This window comes from Hirundo rustica, chromosome 10 (assembly GCF_015227805.2).
Source record: "Hirundo rustica isolate bHirRus1 chromosome 10, bHirRus1.pri.v3, whole genome shotgun sequence".
In the NCBI taxonomy this organism is placed as follows: domain Eukaryota; kingdom Metazoa; phylum Chordata; class Aves; order Passeriformes; family Hirundinidae; genus Hirundo; species Hirundo rustica.
This window is the reverse complement of record NC_053459.1, coordinates 1157046-1175441: the sequence shown is the minus strand read 5'-3', so window position 1 is coordinate 1175441 and position 18396 is coordinate 1157046. Positions and strand designations below refer to the sequence as shown.

At 44.3% G+C, this 18396-nt stretch overlaps 1 protein-coding gene across 4 annotated transcripts in view; it reads right to left on the bottom strand.

The window, feature by feature from the left end:
- PIK3CB (phosphatidylinositol-4,5-bisphosphate 3-kinase catalytic subunit beta) overlaps positions 1 to 18396 on the bottom strand; it is a 129256-nt gene that overhangs the window by 60199 nt on the left and 50661 nt on the right. For 2 of the 4 annotated variants that reach the window (XM_040074911.2, XM_040074909.1), the window contains exon 2: positions 8221 to 8390. The gene's annotated coding sequence lies outside the window, so the exon portion shown is untranslated. Of the gene's footprint in view, positions 1 to 6926; positions 6966 to 8220; positions 8391 to 18396 lie in introns of those variants that run through there. The other 2 variants (XM_058421856.1, XM_040074910.2) reach the window with 2 other exon arrangements.

The following is an 18396-nucleotide window of genomic DNA, read 5'->3' as shown; positions in this document are numbered from 1 at the left end:
TTAATGTTTTTCTTCACTCCAGAGGGTTCAGAAACTACTACTCACTTTCCAGTCAGCATTCATCACAGATTCCTCCCATGACAAGAAAAACAAGACAGCTCTTCCACAGACACACACACACCTCAGTCATTACTACACGTAAATAATTTAAAACAGTTCAGCAGAAGTACACAAGTGCTCTTCACCTCCTGCTACTGTGGATCAACCCACAATGCCTCAATTTCACTTAAACCTGGCATAAGACAGAATCATAGGTTGGAAAAGACCCTTAACAGTAAGTTTAACCTTTAACCCAGTACTAAACCATGCCCTGAGTGCCACATCTGCACATCTTTTAAATACATCCAGGTGATGTATGGTGAGTGCATCATTTCCCTGGCAGCCCACTTCAATGCTAGATAACGCTTCTGGTGAAGAAATTCTTCCTAATATCCGAGCTAAGCCTCCCCTAGCGCAGGTGAGAGAGTCTCCTCTCATCCTATTCCTTGGTGCTTGGGAAGAGGCTGAGCTTCACCTGGCTGTAGCCTCCTTTCAGGTTGTTGGAAAGCTACACTACTGTAAAATTGTAAAGCAAGCTGTGGCTGCCCCATCCCTGGCAGTGGCCAAAGCCAGGCTGGACGGAGCTTGGAGCAGCCTGGGATAGTGGAGGGTGTCCCTGCCCATGGCAGGGGAGTGCAACTGGGTGATCTTTAACCTTCCCACCCAAATCATTTTAGGATTCTACATCTCATATTTTACTTCCTACTAGGTTTGGACTTGTTTTGCAGGATTCAGTCTTGTCCATCCCCATGAATTAGTAACAGGGTTAACACTCTGCTGTGTCTGCTCACATTCTGATGCTGCCATTGCCCGTGCCCATAGGGACAGCACACACACATGCACTGTCTCTCCTTCACTGCTGTCTTTACACCAAGCACCGACATTTCTTCGTTTAGAGGATCCCTGGTTAGGACAGAGACAATCCTCCTTAAATATCTTATGTCTTGAACTGCATCCTTAGCAGGGCACACAGATAACCAAACAGTAAATTCAGAAATTCTTTCCCTGTATCAGAAACAAAGTGAATTGCTCAGCACTAAAGGTCAGAAATAGAAATACTCCAAGCCCGTGTGATTTTCAAACCCCGATACACAATGCGTGTGGTGGTGTGAAAATCCCAAAGGCCTTGCCTTCCTCAGCAACACCTATTTAAGTCAAAAAGAGAACTGGAAAAAAAACCAAAAAACAAAAAACCCACAAAAATCCTGAACACAAAAAACGTCCCAACACCAGCGGAGAGTAAATAACATTGTCACGTATGGTTAACATGCTTAAATTCTTTGGGGGTTGGGAGGAAAATAATGGGGGATCTGGAGAGAAGGACTAACTCAAGAGTAGCAAACTTAGTGCCACATTGTACAAAGGAAAAAAAAAAGTAAAAAAAACCTGCGAATACTGAAAGGTAGATGAAGTGGAAAGAAGTACAGGCAAAAGGACCAAAGTATTCTCCAAAACCAGAAAAGGAATCTGAGACATAAAGGCAAGCAGGAAGGGAATTCAGTGCCCAGGGCAATTTTCAAATAACATTTTATGTGCTTCTTTCTACCGGGTCAACTTTGTACTTAGCTTTTTGAGTTTCTGCTGGCAACACTGGCCTTTACCTGGTTGTCCCCTGCAGCTGTGTCTGTCCCAATGGTTTGTACACACAAACTACAGACCAGCCTGCAGTCTTCTGCAGGACTAAACAGCAATGCTCACACCACTGGCTGAAAACCATCCTCCTGCAGGACTCAAAAGCAGTGTTCTTTGGCTGCTATTTGTAGTGACACAAATGTAATCAGTTTTTTTCAATCACGTAGACTTCTGTTGTGAAGCATTCTATACTCATAAATATCAAATTGCTAACCAAAAATAGCAGCACATTTCAATATGTTATCTTTGCTTGTTAAAAAATAAAATGATGTAACAATATCAAAATGTGTCTCTCAAGCACAATATTTACCAAAGATAAAAAAGGCTCAATTTTTAGCTCCCATAAGAACCTCAAGCAGTAAAATATGTTACCAGTTATTCTATTATCTAGAGATTTTGTACAATGTTCTCCAAACCTACCTACTCTGATTTTAAAACTGCCCCTGGTACTTTGTAGCTGCACACAAGCACAGGTCTTCCATATTAAATCTGTCACAAAACCACCTGCCAGCAGGACTCTGAGCCTCTTACAGTGTCAGGTTAATGGTACAGACCACCAGCTACTGCACAGTCCATGTAACAGCTCCCAGAAACAACTGGCTGTTCTAGTGCTTATTTTTAAATTATTTAATCGCCCTGATACCTTCTGTGCACAAAAAGGACTTGCAGGAACACCAAGAATTAACAATGACTTCATAGCAACACTGTGCCATAACACTAAAGGCACAGCAATATTTTTAGAAATTCTTTTTAACAGACAACTTTCACCACGGAGCCTCATGTGACTTCCACAAAACTCTTTATCTACCTCTGCCAGCCACACGAGCTCGTGCCCACATTCTGCCAGCTGATGCCAGCTCCAAACTTACATCCCCCAATTCATCTCTGAATTCTCTCACAGAGTTGGTTTTTTGGGGTTTTTTAATCCAGTGGATATATGGTGCCTGGGGGCAAGGAGAGGACAGGGATGACCTAAAGTGAGAGCAAGCAGGGCAAGTCTCTAATGGACTACACAACACTTAAAATTGGCCATCAGTTCCAAATTAATACCTCTGCTTTCTGCTTTGCATACAACAAGGGGGGAAAAGCCCCAGAAAAGCACTGTGAAAAGAAATCTAAAATCAACCTACACCTTTTGTAGCCCCTAAAAGTGAACCCAAAAAGACAGCAATGAGAACACACTGATTACTTGTCTCTCATTAAAAGAAATTAGAAATAACAGCGCTGCCACTGTTCCTCCCCTTACACGTAAATTCGTGCAAAGACAAAACATAACGTCACGTACCAACACAATGATTAAACTCCCAACACACTTTACTCCCAATTATCACAGCTTCTGGAAAACAGGAACAAAATTGTATTTATACAGCCAGTAGTGAAGTGAAGTACTAAAAGATTTTTTATCAATTTAATATGGGAAGTAAAACTGTTCAGCTTTACACCAGCATATGAAGCTGAGCTACACAAGCATAAAACTAGACATCAATACCTCTGATGGAGTTCCTTTAAGATATTTTGATGCTGCTATTATGATGAATTCACAAAGCTATTCTAAAAAGTCAGAGTAACTGCTTTTGCAAACAAAAGCAAGACACTCTAGAAACAGAAAAGCACCCTTTACAACTCAGTTTCATAGCAAAAATGTAATGCAACACTACTTATGAAAAATGCACACGTTTAACAAGCTTGAAAAAAACAAAAGTAAGCTATGAGTAGCAAATTTACATATTTTGTGTCAGGAGGAAGTTATATATCTTATGCTCCTTTAAAAGTAAATACTAAGCATACTTCTATATATGTAGATGTAGCTCCAAAGACAAAAAATTACTCCCGAGTTCAACTAATTCACAACTTTAAGTCAAGAGCACCTAAGGTAAGAAATTGATACAACTGCCCTTCTCCCTTTTTAATGAATGGAGAAAAATTTGGCCAAAAGCCAAAAGAGAGAAGTAGCAAAGGTAGGCGAGGACAGCCTGGATCCTCTGTTTGTGTACAACCAGTTTGTGAAAGACACTGCCCCGCAGAAGGCCAAAATTAAACTTTGGCTGCCTAAAAGAAGCCAAAATCAAACAGAGTAACAACGCACACACACAAATTATCAGTGGGGAAGCAGAACTGCCCCAGTCCCACTGCTCAAAGGAAGCCGGTTTTGACACCCCGGTGTCACTCTTTGTTTCTTTAATCTTCTGAAGGCAGTATGTAAATTCAATTATGTTGGTACCTACATATCCACAAGCATTTGCACATGAGGGCCTCCTCTGCAGCTCCTAATGTATGTAAATGAAGCCGCATTCCTGAATTTCTTTCCACCGAAGGCTGAGATAAAAAGATTTACCCATGTAAATTTGATAGACTAACACAGATTGGTCGATGTTGCTTATAAAGTACCCGATATTTCAGGCATTGTCCAGATCCATGTAACCTTCACCTTGAAGGTTCCCCGAATTGTGATTATTTCAAAGGTTACCCTGCTGTTAATTCGGGATTGTAAGTACACACCTTGCCAACCCAAAGCAAACCTTTGCTTACTAGTTACCACTAAAATAAATTGCAAACAGAAAAAGTTAAATTTCTAACACAAGACGATCTTTGCCCCCACATCTGATTTAATTATCAAAACAAAACACACTGACACTTTCACACATGAGCGACTCGAAGGACAGGCAGCACTGCCACAGAAGAAATTGTTTCATGTACTGAGGCATTAGTACTGAATTTCTGCCCTCCATGATTCAAAGTCCTCATTTTTCAAGGCAAACAATTTGAGATGTAGTGTGTTAACACTGTGTGTGTCAGCCCAAGAGTATTGGTTTGAGGAAAACACATTCCCTAAAAAAATAAACAAAAATTCCAAACAAGCAAGCTTTTCTATGCAACTGTGTGAATGATACTTATTTCAGATTTTCTGTCCTGCACTGCTTCCACAGAAACTGCCAGTTGGGAAAAGGACAAACTTCCTATCTTAGAGGTCTGCTGCTCCCAGGAGTGGCAAGTCAGAAAGTCCAGCTAAAGCAAAGCAGCGCCGTGGCCTTTGGATAAACACAGCATCACATTCTGCAGCCCAACAAACCCTGCATTTCTTTTCAGGTAAGTTAACTGAGAGTAACCTTTAAAGAACCGAGGGCAACGTGTCCACGTGCATCTTTAGATCCGTAGAACAGGTCTAAAGATTCACAACAGGTCACTGCTTGGCCTGTGTGCCTTGGTCACTGAAACACAACAGCAGCTTTCAAGCTGAACAGCCAAAACACCAGCTTCCATTTCCACACAACTCCTAAATAACAACATTCCTTCCTCTGCATCCTCCTCGTACATACAGCATTCTAACAGCTTGGATTTTTATTGGATTTGGGGTTTAAATTATTTGCAAATAGAGCATATAACAGACATATGCAAACTTTAAAGGGAAAGGAGTAGTGGAATAGGGTATGTTCTCTCTTCACTACATCACAAAAGTCAAAGAAATATTTTTTTATTAATATTTTTTTAAGAAGGCTTTCCTACACTAGAATTTGGAGTTCTGCCAAAAGTCCATAGACAATTGGAGAACCAGTGAATTCATGACATCAGATATTCCGAGGAAGTGAAACCTGGCTGAACGGAAGTGATTTTTACTCAAGAAAAATAGATACTTAAATAGACAAACAAAAAAATTATTTTAAGACCACATATGGAGGAGGCCTCTTTTGTTTAAAGAAAAAAAAAAACCAAAACCACACACACACGAAAAACACCAAAAACCAAACACCCAAAACATTCAATCAATGTTAAAAACCCCATTCAAGCATGCTTCCAAGGCAATAACACATCAAATATTCCCTTATATGCAATTTTCCTAAAAGCAAGCATGCTCTAAAGTTTTATTTCACCTCTTAATTAATCTTTGAAGGCATACAGCCTGGGAGTCTCTAGCTAATACTGCAAAACACATGCCAATCAAATTTCTCCCACATCCTTCACGCATTCATCTCACTTCAAACCCTGAACTATGGTCCTGAAAACATAAATTGTATGTTGCTGTGGTTTACAGCTTCAGGAACTTCCTAAGCCTGCATGAAGTTCAATAGCAACACAACAATGGCAGCAGGGGCTTAGTACCTAATATTTACAGTTATGGCTACACTTGTCAATTCCAAACGAACAAAATTTGTCACTGTATCTAGCAAGAAAAGACAGTATAAGCGGGAAAAAAAACCAAACATCAAACCCAAACCGAACAAAAAACTTCCCTACACCCCAATAAAAACTCAGCTTTCCGGATTTTGGAAAGCGTCCAGCATGAGCCTAAGCACACATGTGTTGGAGCTAGACAAACCAGCGAGTCTGGCATGAAAGGTTTCCGTTTCTCTTTCAGGAACTCTTTGGGACTAATGAAGATTTATTTCCCCCTTACACAGAAGCAGCTCCTCGTCTGTGGAAGTCTGGTTGTGTGTCAGGAGAGCATCCGATGACAACAGTGCCAAAACCATCGCTCCGTGCGCCGCCCTGCACTGCGCGCAGAGAGCAGCTGACTGCAAACACATTTCCCAAATACTGCCTGGCCATACAAATTCCTGCGGTTCCGAAGGAAAACAACGCTCAGAAACCCAGCTGAAAACAACAGGGAGTATCGAGTAATAGAAACGCCACTTAAAATTCACAGAACAACCACCGACAGTTCTCAGCCGAGGAAGAGAAGAAAAAAAGAGGGGGGGGAAAAAAAAAAAAAAGAGAAAAAAAAACACCAGGCAAAGCGCAAAGCTTGTCCGACGAACGCTCGGGGGGAGCAGGCGCCGCTCACCCAGGGACCGTCGGGCCCGTCCCGAGCGCCGCCGAGCCCCGAGCAGCGGGAGGGCCCGGGGCTGCACCGGGCTGCACCGGGCTGCACCGGGCTGCACCGGGCTGCACCGGGCACTTGTTGCGGGGCCGTTCCCGGCAGTTCGCGCACAAAGGCGCCCGCCCTCCCGCCGCACCGAGCCCAGCCCGGCCCTGCCCTGCCCCGCCGGCCGCCCTGGGCCCCTTTCCGCCGCCAAACGGCCGCGTCCCGCCGAAACCTTCCCCCGCGCGGTTGAGCAACCGCGGTGTCGCAAGCGGAGCGGTGCCCTCTTCCTGCGCGGCTCGGAGCTCGGGCCGGGGAGGCACCGCCGGCAGCGAGCTGGAGGCCGAGGGGAGCCCCGCCGCAGCCGCGCCGACACCGAGCGGGTGCCACCGGTCCGTCTCGTCCCGCTCGGAGCGCGGCCCGGGCGCGGCCAGCCCCGCACGCCCCGCACACCCACCTGCCCGGGCAGCGGCCGCCGCCGCGTCCGCGCCGCCCCAGCCAGCGCGGCGGCGCTGGCGCCAGCGGGGAGCGCTCCCTCGGCCGCCACCGGCACCGGCGCTGCGCTCCGCCGGGGTTACCAAGGCGATGGCTTCGCCCTCGGGCCGCCGCCGCCAACCCGGGCCGGGCTTTCGCTATCAAACCGCGGGCGGCGGCCAATGGCGCGGCGCGTCCCGCCCCTGCGGGCGCTCCCCTTCCCCGGGAGGGCCGGGGCTGGCCGCGCCTCCGGCCGGCGCTGCGGGCCGGCGGCGAGGAGAGCGGGGGTCGCCCTTCCCCCGCCCCGTCGCGGGCCGGGCCGCGGAGTCCGTGGCGAGACCCCCCCCGTTGGTGCTCCGGGGGCGCGGACGGACTCGCGGTTCCACTTTACAGAACTGCGGACAAAGGCGCAGTTCCGCCCCCCCCGCTCGGGCGCTCCCCGGGCGCGGCTCGCACTCGCACTCGCAGCGCCCCGCAGAGCCGCGACCCCAGCCCCGGACGGTCCCGGGGTGCGGGCAGGGACAGCCGCCCGTGAGCACGCTGGAAAGGTGCAGCCTAGAAGCGCCTTTCCCGAAGCGCCTTTTGAAAATCAGCAGGGAAGAGCTCGCTGTGGCAGCTTATTGCCTTGCCAAGGAATTCCCCGATACATCCTCATTTCGAGAGTCTTGGCGCTGAGCTGTCAGGATAGTTGCATGGAAACTAGTACCTATAAACGAGACTTTTTCTAAGGCTTGAAAGAAGCAATCAAAGGAAGGCAAGGTAGAATGTAACCGGTAATGAAACAACTTCTGCGCGCAGCGGGCCCGCCCCCACCCACTGAAATCAGCAGCAACATTCCTGCCGCCTTTAATGAACACAGGGCGAGGCGTAGCACATCCTTGTCCACAAAGAGTACGATCATATTATGCATATTTTAACATCCCTATGCTAATAATCATGCTGTATCATTAAGCTTGTCTATTTTAGTCTGTTCATTTTTCCAGTTATTCCAGTTTTGAAAATGGATGGATGGATTTACTACCTCAACTTCCTTTGCCGATTCTCAAGGCACTAAAACTCCATTAAATTTGGATTAGAAAATAGCTAGGAAATGCTTTGTTGCTTTTTCCAAACCACGCAACCAACCACAACACGGATTAACTGGAAATCTCTGGGAAGGACAATGATCTCCCCTATTAGTTCAGTAAATGGGATTTTTGCATGAATGGTGATCATGCAATACTACCTCTAGGCAAATCTCAGCGGAAGGGCAGAAGTTAATGAGAAATCTTGCCTACCGTGTGTCAGTTGCCTTCACAGCCTGTCTGTCGTGTATCAATTAACAGCACCCCTTCCTGCTTTTAACCAGTTCCTTAAGTCTGCTCAATACCACAGGCATCAGCTCCTGAACATCATGCTGCTATTTCACACCACAGAGTGTAGAAACTTCACTTGACTTCCCTTCTTCCTGGAAAAAGAAAAAAAGAGGCTGGTAGAGTTCAAATGAAACTGGTTTATCAGGCAAATGTGCAGCTCATACAAATGGATCATGTTCTACATAACAAAGTTTAGTTCAGCATCTTGAGCCACTAGTTTCTTCTGTCTAAAGTTTACATTGCAATTGAACTATATTTCTGAAGAAATAAGGTATTAATGAAATCCAGTAGTGTAAAAAGTCCCAGATATGCAGCTTTTCAAATCATTCTGATACTTGTGGTTTTGACATTAAATATTCCAGACAGGCTTGGCTTAGATACTGAAACCTTGGCTCAGTAGTTGGCCTCACTGATGACAAATGGGTTTGTGACTGGAAAAGGCTTGATAACGTTTTTATAAAGAGAGCTATTTACTGTGGATCTTGCAACATTAGGTGGCTGTTCTACAGGATCCAGCGCAGTCTTTGCAAAGTATAAGCCAAGTATGATGTGAGAGACTTACTGGACTGAGCAGAGGGCTACAATCCAGAGGCTTGCAGCCCAGTTTACTGTACTGCATCTTTTCAATTGAATAATGATGCCTTGAAGTGCCTATCACACATAAAACCCCAGGCATTTTAAAATTGTCTTGTACAGACAATTTCTGTGAATAGACTTCAATGAAACCTGACCACACCAAGTTTTTCTCCAGGGCTGTAATCCCTGATTTCAAAATTCCTATCCATTTTCTGTCTTATGCCTCCAGATACAGTCTCAGTATTTAGCAGGGGGAATAAGGAGATCTCAGTCAGTAGTTATGAACATATTTCAGGTCATGGTTGATCAGCTTGCATGATATTCATGTTCTTGTCACACATGGAGTTCTTGCAGACACTATGTGAGATATCGATAAGGAATTTGCCTTGAAACATCTTAAAGAAACCTTTTTATATCCTATGTGGCATGCAAAATAAACCCCCACCAGACTTCAAATATCATTTGAATTTTCAATTTCCTTATCTTAGATTCCCTTCCCACCCCCCTTCACAAAACAACAACTGTTCTATTATTCTGCCCCCCAGGCTATTGTTACATGTGTTCTCAGTATAAGGAAAGGGTTTTGTCTAAAAGGCTGCATCTGAGTCATGTCTTTGCATGTGAAACAGCTGTACACCTAGGGAACATTCTTGGTTGCTTGAAAATGTGTCATTTTCAGTTTTTTTGGGTTTATACTCTTTGAATCCTGTGTCACTGCAGTGATCAGAAGAAAGGAACTGAGTTGTCTCTGTATTTGCAAACACCACAGAACTGTGGCAGCAGACATTTAAAAAAGGCAAGTAGAAATGCCATGTTAAGGGTGTTTGGCCTAAAGCAGAAAAAGCAGCTTTGAAAAAAATTTAAGTTATTAAATCTAAAGGACGATAATCCAGAACACAGCAAAATACTGGGCAGGAGATGCTTAGAAAGAATTAATTCAAAAATTTAAACACTTATAGCAGCTTGCTACTGTCTGATACTGTGCTACAATGGCAACATCTACAAACTAAATGAGCTTTGGGCAGTTAATGCACAGGAATGTTTTCTGGTGAATACAGAATGACACGAGAATCTCTCATCTGTATTTCTTCTCTCAAAAAAAAAAAAAAAAAAAGGGTTATATTCAAAACTGTGTGAGCAATAGTAGAGAGAATAATGGTCACTTTACACTGCATGGTCATCCCTTTGTCAGCTTGCTGCCTACTGCTTTTCAAATAAAAGGCTTTAGAACATCTTGTCTATGACAAATAACATGTCACTCTCCTCAGCAGTCACTAGAGGAAAGCCAGGTTACTTTATAACATTCAAAAAATAGCTTATCTGTTAGCAAAACTTTCATCTCCCCTTTGAAGCCCTCGTTCATCTAGACTAGAAAAAATACGTCCCCTGTTGCCTAAAGTAGCAGGTTATTACCATTTGGAAGATGGAATCATCAGCCACTGAAATTTAAGAAGCATTAATAAACAAGTAAATAATACTAGTTGTGACTATTTGAAACCACACGTTTAGTACAACAAATCCCAAGAATCAGGTTTAACCGTCAGTCTGTATTTAATCTCCTGTAGAGAAAACACTAAGAGATTCCCAATACATGATTTCATGTCCTAAGTTACCGTACTGCAGCACATAGAAATGATATGTCCAAGAGCATAAGGTACATGGGTAGCACGGTCCTGTCCCAGCCCCAGCTGATAAATAAAAGTTGGCCTCCTGGACCTGCCCCATCTCTGCAGGTGTTAGACAGCCCAGCCTGTGCCATCCTGGCCACTGGCACCTTGGCTTCGCAGGGTGCATCAGGAAAGCTACTGGCACGGAGAAGGACACAGTGTGACACACCACCCCAGTGCCACGAGCAGGACACTCCCCAGAGGTGCTCCGGGCAGTGCTTTGGTCCCCGTGCCTGTGCTCCAGCCTGCTTGTCTATAAAAGCTTCCCTCTGTGTCTCACGCTGACTCTGCTGCAGGTGATGCAGCAGCAGCAGCCAGCCCGAGTGATGTTCAGTACCAATGTCAGACAAAACAGATGCTGAGTTTGGCTAATGAAGCAAAGCTTGCAGGGAGAACAAGCAGCTTTTAACAGTGCTTTGCTAAAGCAAGTGATATAACATGAGTTAAACTCAGTAGAAAAGTTCTCTGAGAACCTAGAGTTACAGGAATTAGAGAGGTAAACCCTCTGCCAGCTGCAGCAGCCCAGGCACCATCCTGGCACTTCACTGTTCTGTTCCCCCCTACTGAATTCTGTGTCTGAGGCCTCCCATTTTAAAATTTTAAGCCTAACTTAAACGATACACAGCCACTCGAAATACAGGGCCTCTTCCTGAACCTCGCTGACCTCCCAGGCTGCTGTGCTGCACCAGGATCAGCAGCACATCAGCCGATGCACCCATCAGGGCAGACACAGCCCTGCTGTGAACTGGTGGGCTCAGCTCTTTCTGCTTTTCCCCACTCAGACGAGCTGTGTGAGCTGGTGAGCAGCAGCAGGTCCGAGCTGGACGGAAGCCTGACCCCACCAAGGGTCTCCTTCTGGAGCACGGGCTGTGCACAGCTGCTTCCCTGGGGCTCTCCAAACCTGGGTCCTGGCTGGGGTCCCTCTGCACTGAGGCAGCAGCTGTGCCAGGAAGGGCTGGGACATGAATTCTCCACCCACGGTGGAAATCCACAGCCAGAAAGCACATGGTGCTATTGCTTCCAAAACACAGAAACCCCATGGGCAGGAGCTCCTAGGCAGGCACTTTTAAATGGTGGCATTTTGATCACTTTATGCAAATTCTAATATCTGTAATTGTAATAATTGTAATAAAGCAGCAAATTTTTAATAGCACTGATCTGTAGACAAACTGACTGAAAATACTTATTGTCACTAATTTCATGCCATAGCCAATGGATCTTTTTCTGAGTCTGTTCTGGTTTCTGGGTATGGTCACACTTTATAAGACAGCTTTTTCATGAGGTCTGTGGGGCTCCATTTGTATGTTTTTTTTAAATCTTCACCTATCAGCAAGTGAAGATTTGAAAAAAAAATACTCAGAATTAGAAGAGTAAGGCCTTTACAACAATCAACAGCATCCTGAAGTGGCCAACTGACTGTCCTGCTACATTCTCCCTCTCTATACAAATAACTCCATGTAGTCTCTCATTTTTCCAGCTTCCTGACACACACTTTGTAAAAATAGTTCCATCAATACAAAACAAATTCTTTCATCCAAGAGGCCAATGCCTACTAGAACAGGACTTCTGTCCACATGTAACCTCACATCCCACACAGACAAGTCTCCCACCATCCCTCATTTCCTCTGCCTACATTATGGGCCTGAACTCATAAACCAGTATTAACATTTTATTAACATAACTGGATTGTTAGAAATGTCAGTTTTTAGATGAGGCACCAAGTTCCCTTGTGTTATTTCTACCGACTTTCCTAATCAAATACAAAGATCCCATGACACATTTTGACAAAAAGTAGGGCACAGCCAGCTTATTTATACTTTTACTAAAAATAGGCTTCAGTGTCCAGCAGGTTGTAACGTGTGAGAAAGAGCTTCAAGCGTAACAGCTGCTCTACCTGCCTCGATACACCTGTGTTACCAGCCCCTCTTTGCAATCTGCTAATTACCAAAATCAAACATCAGCCTTCCTAAGGAGTTCCCTTTTGCTGAAATGCTTACTATGATTAGGCTAACCAACAATTGGAAAAGCAATAAAATATCTTCTCATCCTTACAGGAGGAGTTTCTGACACCCTTCCAAGCACAGCACAGCATGTTCTACATCCCTTGGGTTAATGGCATATTACTATTCTCAGCCAGAGGGAAAGACTAGAAAGAGATTCATTACAGGAAATCTGTCTCTCTCTCAGCCTCTTTGCATATTTATTTTCTAGCTGGCCTTTTTGTTAAGGCAATTCTGATAACAGAGCAGAGGTGACAACTGTGAAAACCAGTAATGATCAGGAATGCTACTGAGGCTGTCACACTTTTTAATGACTGTGGATATAAAACACAAAATATTTCAGAATTTCACCTTGAGGAGACTTTCAACTGATGTTTTGTCAAGTTTCTTAGAGATCATTGTCCAGCCACAATGGTGTAAGTCACAGTTAGCAAGACTTGGTTTTGTCAGAGCTGCCACAAGAGAAAACAGTCTTCATCCCTCCAAGTACACTGATGTAGCTCTCCTTTGGGTCAAACACATTTACTGACCTGCAGTGCACAGGGGCATCGCCTCAGAATTTGGCCATGTCACTTTGCAAACCATGAGAACCTTGCTCCAACCCAAATCCTTCTTTACCTCGCATGAGGTTTCACGTGTTGTGCAAACCAAAGAAAGAGAGAAAAGCAAATGTGATATATTGCTGCTACCATAAGACACAGGTACTGTGTTAACATTTCACTAGCTCATGGAAAACATGATCAAAACAATAATTTCATTGCTTATCACCACTAAACCTACAAAGCAGGGCAAACTAAAAAAGCTGTTGTGAAATTTAAAAAATCTATAAGCACTAGAAAAATGACAAATACTACATGCATCATCATTCCTCAAAAATACGAATTCTAACTACAAATGGACTATTACTTTGAATCTCTATCTAAAATCTCAGATTCTATCTTCTTCCCTCTGGTGACTGTGTTGTAATTTTAATGCTATTGATGAGTTTCTATTTTTAAAAGGACTACCAAGAATACATATATATAGCAGATAGGCTTTCAAAAGGCATTTACAGATATCTTATTAACTATGTTTCAAGTCTAATACTAGTTCATGTACAACTAATTTCAGTGTTTATTTTTCTATAAAACTGTCCTACACTAAGTCAGTGCAAACAGTGACAGAAGCACACACTGAAATTGGTGAGAAGCAAGAATGTTTAGTTCCCTGCTGCATCAGACAGAAATAATTTCCTCTCACAGTTTTACTAAACTTCTGATAATCCAGAGCCATGTGTCCCATCCAAAGCAGCAAAAAGCAGCACAGTGACACATTTCAGAGCAGTGTTACTATCGGGCACTGCACAACAGATGCAGGAGAGATTCCTGGAATACTTCTAAATTACCAGCACATTTTTTGAAGTGCTGCTCTGACAATCCAGTCATCCTGAATCAGGAAAACCCATGTTATTTCTAGGAATTATATTTTAGACAGTTTCTTTGAGCTACAGATGCATCATCCTAATTTTCAGTCTACAAGAGCTAAAATTACTAAGTGTGGCAAGGTGCCATCACAAAAAAAAAATTAAAAATTGTTGCAGTGTAAGAGTACAAGTATATTATTATGCCTTTCAAAACTAGAAATTAAGCCTGCCTTACTATTTTGGAAACTCCAGACTTTGTGCTGAATCACTCTTTACAAGTTTTCCAGGTACTGATCAACCGAATCAAAAACTGTGTGTTTAACCCACTCTGCCTGGTACTCTATCACAACAACTCGAAAGTTTCATTTGTATGACTCATACGCCTTTAGATTAAACAACTATGCAAATGATGCCAAGTCTTTGTTTATCAAAGCTTTGTCAGCAAAACAAAATCATCCAGCAGGTGAATCATGAAATTGCTGTCTGTGTGGATGAGGGAAGCAGAGATGCCAGCTGAACTTCACATGTCCCAATCTATTTCTCCTTCTCCTCTCCTTCACTGTGTGACTGCAGCCCTGCTCCGGTGACCAGAACTCTCCCTGCCTTTTCCTCAACACAGCTCACTTGGCTGCAGCTCAGAAAGTGCTTTGGGCACATCAGGAGAACTGCAGCTTAAGTGGCTTGCTCAGGAGAGTGCCCTTGCTGCCTCCCTTTGTGAGGGAAAAGTGGGGTTTGTCTCCAGAACGAGAAGTGCATCCCTTTCAATGGCTCCACCGTTCACTGTGATGCTCCCCTGCTTGGAGAAGGCTCACAGGGCGCTTTTGTTGCAAGTCTGCTCCACTCTGGAGAAAGACTGACAGGATGGCAGTGCTCAGAGAAGGAGCAGCTGTCTGGACAAGGTTAGGTCACCTTCATAAGAGAGCACATTCCAGCAGCTCATAAAAATGTGGCTAAGAACACTTTTTCTATTCCTGGAATGTATCTCATTGCCAAAGAAGGTAGCTACGACCAGGAAAATATTCCATGGGGAGCAAACAAATTCTCCTGCCAAAGCCATTCCTCCCTGCTCCACCCCAGCTGATATTACACAAGTTGAATAATGCATGTCAAGGTATTAAGTAACATGTAAACACTTCCAGTAAATGTTTCTGCTGCAAGCCTTGCCTTAACTGATACTGCTTCCCCCCTGTGATAATGGAAAAGCATCTCCCTCAGTTCTTCTGCACCTAAAACTTATTATTAATGAAGCACTTCCCACCAAATGTTGGCTGGAATCTTCCTCTTGCCCCATCTCCAAGGCAGATTTCAAACCTCTTGAAAACTTAGCTTGCTCAGAGCTGGCCTTCTCCGAACGCCTCTGACTGGCCTCACAGCCCATGCCATGGGGAAGGCTGATGTCTCAGGAGTAATGCAGTTCTGGCAATACTCCTAAGAACAGATGACAAATTCCAATGGAAGCAAGTTGGGGGTTTTCTCCTCCCACCAAGGATGTTTTATATGAGCCTTGTCTTCCCATCATGCATTGTCCAACTGCGTTCCCCACCCCAATTTTGAGAATAGGTGTTTTCACACCTTTTTCCAAGGGGAGCCACAGTTCTTCTCAATCTGATAGAGGAAATTTCCTTGGGATTTAGTGTCACTTTAGGCATGCCCACTGCTTGCACAGCATATTCCAGTAATTACTTCTGCTTTACTGTCTGGGACACTCCACAGCAGGGGCAAAGGCAGTTCTGCGCCAACTGACCAAAAGGGGACATGGTTAATCACATCACTAGGATGAAGATGGGCTCTTGAATCATTTCCATGAGACTGAGAATCATTAGTCCCAAGGGAGAACTGCTTAAGGAAATTTCTGGGATTTTCCACTGGCATTGGTACTTTCACGAGGGTTTTCTGTAGGAGAGACTGACCTAGGGTCAAGTATCCAAGGAACTCCCAGGGAACAACACCAAATTCCACTCTGAAAAATGCCTGGGCAATAAGTTTGAGCAGAGCTGATAAGTAAGAAGGTAACCTCATGCATTTTATATCACTTTTTCCAAGTATAAATTACTTCCTTTAATGTCTGCTAACTGCACAGGGCTGAGAGCTGTGGATTGAGCTGGATTGTTTCCCTTCCATAACTGTTTTCCTGCCAATTGAACTTGCAGCCCAGCTGAGGATGTGACACCAGCAGCACTAAACACTACTAAGACACAAGGATCTAAGTCACTCCAATTGGTAAGATTGCTCCTGTTAGGGCAATAAATGGAAAGCAGAAATACCAGTGAACAACCTCCTCCAAGCCTTCTCTGACCCCGCTAACAGCAGCAGCCTTCTGTGCCTGATCTCCCACATATGGAAGAGAAGTAATGGGAAGAGCACAGCTCCCAGCAGCAAGGGCCCCCACCTGCCTGACAACTACAACACCAGCACCAGCGACTGCTCAAAGACCAGAAAGCACAGGGGAACTGAAATCACACCCACTATGGCAAAATCAGGTCACAATTACATGGTAACTGTTGGGCACATCTCAGGAACTGATACAGACTGATTCTTCTGTCTGGGCTGATCAGGATAGGTACAAAGCAAAACCCCTGCCAGAAGGAACCTGTCCTGCTTAGAAGATTGTTCAGGAGATGATTAATGATTGCATTACAGCTATCACAGGAATGCCAGTGCTCAGTAAGGAGTGATTTGAAGAAGGGTTTCCAAATGCTACTCCCTGTTGCTTTTAGGTCCCACACAGAACTCTTGGAAAGACCAAACCATCTGCAAACACCTTTGGAGAAAGCTTTGGCCAGCCACTGCTGCTTTCCTTAGAAAGGGTAACTCGCTGCAGCCTTAATTCTTCTTTATGCTGTGAAAAAACCTTTTTTTGATGAAAGACTAATAAAACTACTGATTTCCAGATTTCTAAAAATGGTAGGGCCAAGTGGACACTCAGAAAGACCAGTGGTGTCTAGGCTTCTCAAGATCTGAAAAGCTCACCTAAAAAGCTGTTTGTTTTTCAGCCAGGGCACTGAGGGCACTAAAGCTCAGGTATAAATCCCTGGTTCAGAGAGGAATGTGATGACAGCAAAGGAAATGCATTTGCTCTGTCCTTTTTCCCCTCCACCCACCCACCATCAGCAAAGCAGAACTGTGCTGGCCAGCTCCTGCCTGGATGCCTCTCCACAGGGACAGGGGAAGAGGGAAAAGGACAGGGGAACAGGCAGGCACCCACCACAGCCCCCATAGCAGCAGCACGTGGGATAAAGCAGGACACACAGAGGCAGGTGGGGCTTTCCTGAGGGGCTGGTTGGTGTGCACATTGCACACACCTACAGGGGTATATAATCCATACCTCCTGCAACTTCACAGCAGTTTGGCTTTCTAGCTCTCAATACGTGCATGAAATGCCAGACCTCAGCCCGTCACACAGCATAAGCTTGTGATTACGAAGCAGTGTCTGGCAGCAGCAGCCCCCCAGCCCTCCCTGCAGATATCCCATACCCCAGCAGGGAGCTGGGAGCACACCTATCCAGCAGGAAGGCAAAGCCTGCATGGTAGTGACAGCCTGTACACATCTGGCATATGGAAATGTTTACATACCTGACTGCACACAGCTCTGTGTCCTTATTGCTGTGCGCTCACTCACAGAGCTTGGAGCAGAGCACTTCGGCAAACCTGTCTGAGCTGCAGCGATCCATGCAGACCTCACACCGCAGAGAGCTGCTAAAGCAGAGCTGCGATGTAAGGTCATTACAGGAGAGCATCCACACAGATCCCCTCTAGCCCTTCTAGTGCCCCCACACAATGGACACCAACACATCATTGAAACTGAAACTTCAAGTACATCCTTACCGTGTCATTAAGCTATATTTAGAATTCCTTTTGTCGAGTACAATTTTCAGTTACAGTTACTCAGTTACAGAGAGGACTAGACAGGTGTTTCAAAACAGAAAAAAAAAAAAAAAAAGTATCAAGTATCAGCTCTCCAGCACCTTTGTTCTCAAGCACCATTAACAACAGAGCAAATACCTGGAGCAGTCACAATACAGGAAAAGAAATCTCCACATCCCAGTGAAAAAAGTCTCAATTCTTGAAATTCTGTAAACTTCCAAACCATCCTAAGCTAATTGCTCCATACAGTAGATCCAAAATAACCTCTTAAAAGACTATCGCTAAACATTAGTCTTTTCCTTTGATAATTTAACTTAAAGATGTTTATTTAACCTTTAAATCTTGAGTCTTATGCTAAATATTCCTCTGAGAAGAAGTCTGAATAAAGTATTCATATATGAATAAAGAGAAAGGCATACTTCATCTCTTCTAATCTTAGTCACATCTTAAACTACCATTATCACAGATATATGTAAAAAGAAATTCACACAGATATGAAAAACAAGATCCTGTTACAGCATGTCAGGTTTTCTATCAAAGAACATGCCATTACACTTTGTGGCTTAATCATTTTCAAACCTAAGAACTG